We start from the raw sequence: 6,652 nt of genomic DNA, 5'->3' as shown, positions 1-6,652 counted from the left end.
ACTCTTTAAGGAATATGCGTTCAAAGTACTTTAGCTGCAGCAGGCGTCACACAGTTCTTTCAACATGGAGCACAACAATAGGTCAACTTGGATTTTTAAATTGGCAGTCTTTTGGTAAAAAGTTTACTGAGAATTCCAGCAAACACAAACAGGCAATAGAGAGCCAATTCTGTAGCAGAGACTTCTTAGAGTTTCGAAGTAAAATAGAATTTACTACCTCCAATGAAAATGTTCTTTCCAGGGTGGTTTTTTCTCCTTAGGCAAACACAGTCTGAGCTCAATGTAGATTTTTCTGCTGAGATATAGACAGCTTCTTTCTTAGTAAGCACACTTTGTTGGGTCTAGTTCAGACCAGTTTCAGTCAGTCCCTGCACAGGGTTAAATTGAAACATTACAGCACGTCTCCTGCTGTTGCCTCGGGAACAGGCTGGCTGTGGCACTGTTTTCAAAGAAACTAAAAAAAACTTCTCTCTGTCTTAAGAGTAAACTGTTTTTAAACAGGAAAAAAAAAAGTTCCATGACAACAATAATTACTGGTCAAAAGTACTTCATTAGCTGTGAAGCACTTTGGGACAACCTGAGGTCGTGAATGGCACCATATAAATGCAAGTCTACCTTTTTTTGTTTTTACTCTCACAGCTCATAAGACCACTTTGTGGGACCATCAGTGCTATAGAGGAGCACTATAATGAAGCACACAGTCGTCCAAGATTTAGAATGGAGTAAGCTATTGGGAAACTTAAAAGGAAGGTTCCAGTGTCTAGTTCAGTCAATTTGGTCCCCTGTAGTGTGTGCCACGCCCTGTTTTACCAATTTTGATAGCATGTGCTGTGCTTTGTAACTTTGCAACCAAGAAAGCAATGATTGTAGCTGTCCCAGAACATACCAGAGAGGCTGATGAGGACACAGCTGTGGCTGAAGACTGGGCCCATGAAGAAACATGAAGCAAATCCTGTCACTCATTCTGCTGGACAGCTCAGAGCCAGCAAGACACTTTCCCAGCAGCTTAGAATAATATTTTTCTTAGGTCTCAGCTCACCAAGGATCAGCTCCTTTTGCCACTCTCTCTAAGAGCTAAGTAAAATCCTGTTTCTCACAGCTATCCATTACCTCACAAACCACAATACTCATTCCTCACTGTTTGACAAGATAACCAACCAAACAGTCACTGTATCAATAATATCCATGGCTTATTATGATTATCAACAGATTACTTGGTTTCATTGCTGTGCACACCTTTTGTCTCTACACTATTGTAACACTGCTCCAGATTAATATGAGCCTCTTGGCCCTCTTCTCTGGCCTCCAATACTAGGATGGATGCAGGACAGACTGACTATTTGCTATGGGCTCTGTGGTTTCCGTGGGGAGCTGGTGAGTGCTTCCCTACGTTGAAGCTGTGATGGAGAGCAGCATCATTGCTAGGCACATCAGCTACTCCATTAGTACTGGTAACATGAATCTGATTATTAGGGATCAGCAGGAGAAATTACCTTATTGAGACAGAAAGATCCTTAAATCCCTGAAGGAGAAAATCAAATATCCGCTAATTCCTACAAGAACTTTGTTGCTCTTCATCCACTCAAGCTATGGGATGTTTTATGTCAATTTGAACAGGTGCATATCTGTTCCGAGATATTTCAGCTTATATATCCCTTCTAGTCCATCTGACTGGTGTGTTCTGCTCTTGGGCAGATCCTAATTCAAGTTTCATACATGAGATTCTTGAGCCACTTACCAAGGAAGGGTAGCTGGGGTGGTTTCTCATTGCCATACTAATTTAAAAAAAAAAAAATCTTTGAACTTCTCCTCGGTGGGCTGCAACCAAGAGCCCTACCTATCCTTTACAATATGCGAGGGAGCCAAACTGCACCCTCGGACACAAGTACTCCCCCCCCGCTGCATATCAATCCAGTATTCATAGCCGATGCTCTGGCCTCCACTCACCAGGGTTGCCAGGACTGGGGCCAGACCCTGACCCCCCCTCAGAGACAGGAATGCTTCCCCTGAGCCAGTGGTCACTGTCCAGGCACGAATATCTCACTGGATGTACAGAACTTTTTCTAGTCTCTACTCGCTAAGCAGGGATCAACTCAGAGATGGGAATATTACCACTAAAGTAAGGCTCACTCTTATCCCTCCTTGTAAGCTAGAAAATAATAGTCATGTTAGCTAGACTAAACTGCACTGTAAATTGGATTGCAACTGAGTGCTTGACTATTAACCTTTACGTGGAGTCTCTATCTCAAACATCTCTGTCCCTCAGATTTAATTTTAAAAGACTGGCACGGAAATACTTCTCAAAGAAATTAACTGAGGCAAGGTTGATTTAATTATACCTGTTGAACCAAGAAAGAGTTGTCAATCAAATGTATATTCAGACAAAATTGAATGGCTTGGCCCCTCCATTGGATACCCATCCCAGAAAATATCTGATCATTTATTGACATTAAGCTTGGCATTTTCTGTGTGTTGAAGCTGCTTTTATAGCTGTCAGCCTTGGTTCAGTGGAAGCACTCTTACCTCTTGAATCAGAAAGACTTGAGGCCACTCCAGGGACTTGAGCAAATAACCTAGACTGACATTCAGTGCAATACCAAAGGAGTGCTGCACAGTCAGAGGTGCCATCCTTCAGATGAGATGTCCTCTCAGGTGGACATAAAAGATCCCAAGGCACTATTTGAAGTCTAGCAGAGTTCTTCCTGATGTCCTGTCACTCAACTAACATCACTAAAAACCAATCATCTGGTCATTTATCTCATTGCTATTCAAGGGACCTGGCTGTGCCTAAATTGGCTGCTAGGCTTCCCTGTCTTAAGTAATGACTACACTTCTAAACTGTGGTACTGCTATACTGCCAAGCCTGCTATACTTCCAGCTCTGCACGAACAGCTTTGCCTGTGCTGGGATGAGGGAGCAGTACCACAGGACATGCGCGATGCCAATATCATCACCCTCTATAAGAACAAGAGTGACCGCGGTGACTGCAACAACTACCGTGGAATCTCCCTGCTCAGCATAGTGGGGAAAGTCTTCACTCGTGTCGCTTTAAACAGACTCCAGAAGCTGGCTGAGCGTGTCTAACCTGAGGCACAGTGTGGCTTTCGAGAAGAGAGATCCACCATTGACATGCTGTTCTCCCTTCGCCAGCTACAGGAGAAATGCCGTGAACAACAGATGCCCCACTACGTTGCTTTCATTGATCCCACCAAAGCCTTTGACCTCGTCGGCAGAAGTGGTCTCTTCAGACTACTAGAAAAGATTGGATGCCCACCAAAGCTACTAAGTATCATCACCTCATTCCATGACAATATGAAAGGCACAATTCAGCATAGCGGCACCTCATCAGACCCCTTTCCAATCCTGAGTGGCGTGAAACAGGGCTGTGTTCTCGCATCTACACTGTTTGGGATCTTCTTCTCCTTTCTGCTCTCACATGCATTCAAGTTCTGAGAAGAAGGAATTTTCCTCCACACAAGATTAGGTGGCAGGTTGTTCAACCTTGCCCGTCTAAAAGCGAAGACCAAAGTACGGAAAGTCCTCATCAGGGAACGCCTCTTTGCTGACGATGCTGCATTAACATCTCACACTGATGAGTGTCTGCAGAGACTCATCGACAGGTTTGCGGCTGCCTGCAATGAATTTGGCCTAACCATCAGCCTCAAGAAAACGAACATCATGAGACAGGATGTCAGAAATGCCCCATCTATCAATATCGGCGACCACACTCTGGAAGTGGTTCAAGAGTTCACCTACCTAGGCTCAACTATCACCAGTAACCTGTCTCTCGATGCAGAATTAAACAAGCGCATGGGAAAGGCTTCCTCTGCTATGTCCAGACTGGCCAACAGAGTGTGGGAAAATGGCGCACTGACACAGAACACAAAAGTCAGAGTGTATCGAGCCTGTGTCCTCAGTACCTTGCTCTACGGCAGCGAGGCCTGGACAACGTACGTCAGCCAAGAGCGACGTCTCAATTCATTCCATCTTCGCTGCCTCCGGAAAATCCTTGGCATCAGGTGGCAGGACCGTATCTCCAACACAGAAGTCCTCAAGGCGGCCAACATCCCCAGCATATACACATATAAGCCAGTGGCGCCTGAGATGGCTTGACCATGTGAGCCGCATGGAAGATGGCAGGATCCCCAAGGACACATTGTACAGCGAGCTCGTTACTGGTACCAGACCCACCGGCCGTCCATGTCTCCACTTTAAAGACATCTGCAAATGCGACATGAAGTCCTGTGACACTGATCACAAGTTGTGGGAGTCAGTTGCCAGCGATCGCCAGAGCTGGCGGGCAACCATAAAGGCGGGGCTAAAGCGTGGCGAGTTGAAGAGACTTAGCAGTTGGCAGGAAAAAAGACAGAAGCGCAAGGAGAGAGTCAACTGTGTAACAGCCCCGACAACCAATTTTATCTGCAGCACCTGTGGAAGAGTCTGTCACTCTAAAATTGGCCTTTATAGCCACTCCAAGCGCTGCTGCACAAACCACTGACCACCTCCAGGCACTTACCCATTGTCTCTCGAGACAAGGAGGCCAAAGAAGAAGACACTTCTAAAGTATTTAAATCAGCTGTGAAGTACTTGGGGATGTCCTGCAATTGTGAAAGTTGCTATATAAATGTAAGCTGTTTCTTTTTAACCCATTGTGTTTTGTGCCAGAAAGAAACCAATACCATGATCCATCACACTCAATTAGTTTTTTTTTTAGTTTTAGTGATACAGCACTGAAACAGGCCCTTCGGCCCACCGAGTCTGTGCCGACCATCAACCACCCATTTATACTAATCCTACACTAATCCCATATTTCTACCAAACATCCCCACCTGTCCCTATATTTCCCTACCACCTACCTATACTAGTGGCAATTTATAATGGCCAATTTACCTACCAACCTGCAAGTCTTTTGGCTTGTGGGAGGAAACCGGAGCACCCGGAGAAAACCCACGCAGACACAGGGAGAACTTGCAAACTCCACACAGGCAGTACCCAGAATTGAATCCGGGTTGCTGGAGCTGTGAGGCTGCAGTGCTAACCACTGCGCCACCGTGCCGCCCAATTGTTATTAAAATAACCGGTCTATTTCTGTGGATAGATATTACAGGCCACCCCCAATTCCACTGTCATTCGCTCCCTAGGTAAAGCCATAGTCTGGTTCACTGCAGAGTAGGCAGCCACACCATGTGTGAACAAACTAACCCAAACCATTTATCAATGATTTACAACCAGAAGGGAATCACAGAATTGTTACAATACGGAAGGAGGCCATGCGGCTCATCGTGTCTGCCCCAATCTCCGAATGAATAATCAACCGAGTGCCTGCCTTCTCCCCATAACTCTGCTCATTCTTCCTTTTCAGGTAACAGTCTAATATCATTTTGAATGCCTCGACTGAACCCGCCTCCACCACACTCTCAGGCAGTGCATCCCAGACTTTAACCGCTTGCTGCGTGAAAAAGTTTTTCCTCATGTCGCTTTTGCTTTCTTTGCCAATTACTTTCAATCTGTGCCCTCTCATTCTCGATCCTTTCACGAGTGGGAACAGTTTCTCTCTATCTAATCTGTCCAGACCCCCCATGCTTTTGAATACCTCTGTCAAATCACCTTTCAGCCTTCTCTTCTCCAAGGAAAACAGTCCCAACTTCTCCAATCTATCTTCATAACTGAAGCTCCTCATCACTAGAACCATTCTCCTGCAACTCTTCTGCACTCTCATCAATGATTTCACAGTTTTCCTGAAGTGCGGCACCCAGAACTGAATTCAATACTCCAAATGAGTCCGAACGAGCGTCTTATACAAGTTCAACATAACTTCCTTGCTCTTGTACTCTATGCTTCTATTAATGAAGCCTAGGATACTGTATGCTTTATTAACCCTCTCAACCTGTCCTGCCGCCTTCAATGACTCATACACACATACACCCAGGTCCCTCTGATCCTGTACCACTTTTAGAGTTGTACCCTTTATTTTATATTGTCTCTCTCTATGTTCTTCCTACCAAAATGAATCATGTCACATTTCTCTGCGTTGAACTTCATCTGCCCCTTGATCACCCATTCCACCAACTTGTCTTTTTCTTTTTGAAGTCCTACACTATCCTCCTCACTGTTCACAATGGTTCCAAGTTCCGTATCATCTGCAAATTTTGCAATTGTCCACTGTACACCAAGGTGTAGATCATTAATATATATCAGGAAGAGCAAGGGTCTCAACACCGACCCCTGGGGAACTCCACTAAACACCTTCCTTCAGCCCAAAAAAATCCATTACCCATTATTCTCTGTTTCCTGACAGCCAATTTTATATCCAACTTGCTCCTGTCCCTTTTATTCCATAAGCTGTAACTTTGCTCACAAGTCTATTATGCGGCACTATATGAAATGCCTTCTGGAAGTCCGTGTACACCACATCAACAGCATTTCCCTCATCAACCCTCTCTGTTACCACATTTGTCCACCTGCCTATTTTGTCCTGAATTATTGTTGCTAGAAGTTTCCCCATTACCGAAGTTAAACTGACTGTCCTAACTTATTTTACATTCTTTTTTGAACAGGGGTGTAACATTTGCAATTCTCCAGTCCTCTGGCACCACCCCTGTATCTAAGGCAGACTGGAAAATTACGGCCAGTGCCTCCGCAAATTCCACTC

Source organism: Heterodontus francisci, chromosome 10, assembly GCF_036365525.1.
Source record: "Heterodontus francisci isolate sHetFra1 chromosome 10, sHetFra1.hap1, whole genome shotgun sequence".
Lineage (NCBI taxonomy): Eukaryota > Metazoa > Chordata > Chondrichthyes > Heterodontiformes > Heterodontidae > Heterodontus > Heterodontus francisci.
This window is presented reverse-complemented; position numbering follows the sequence as displayed.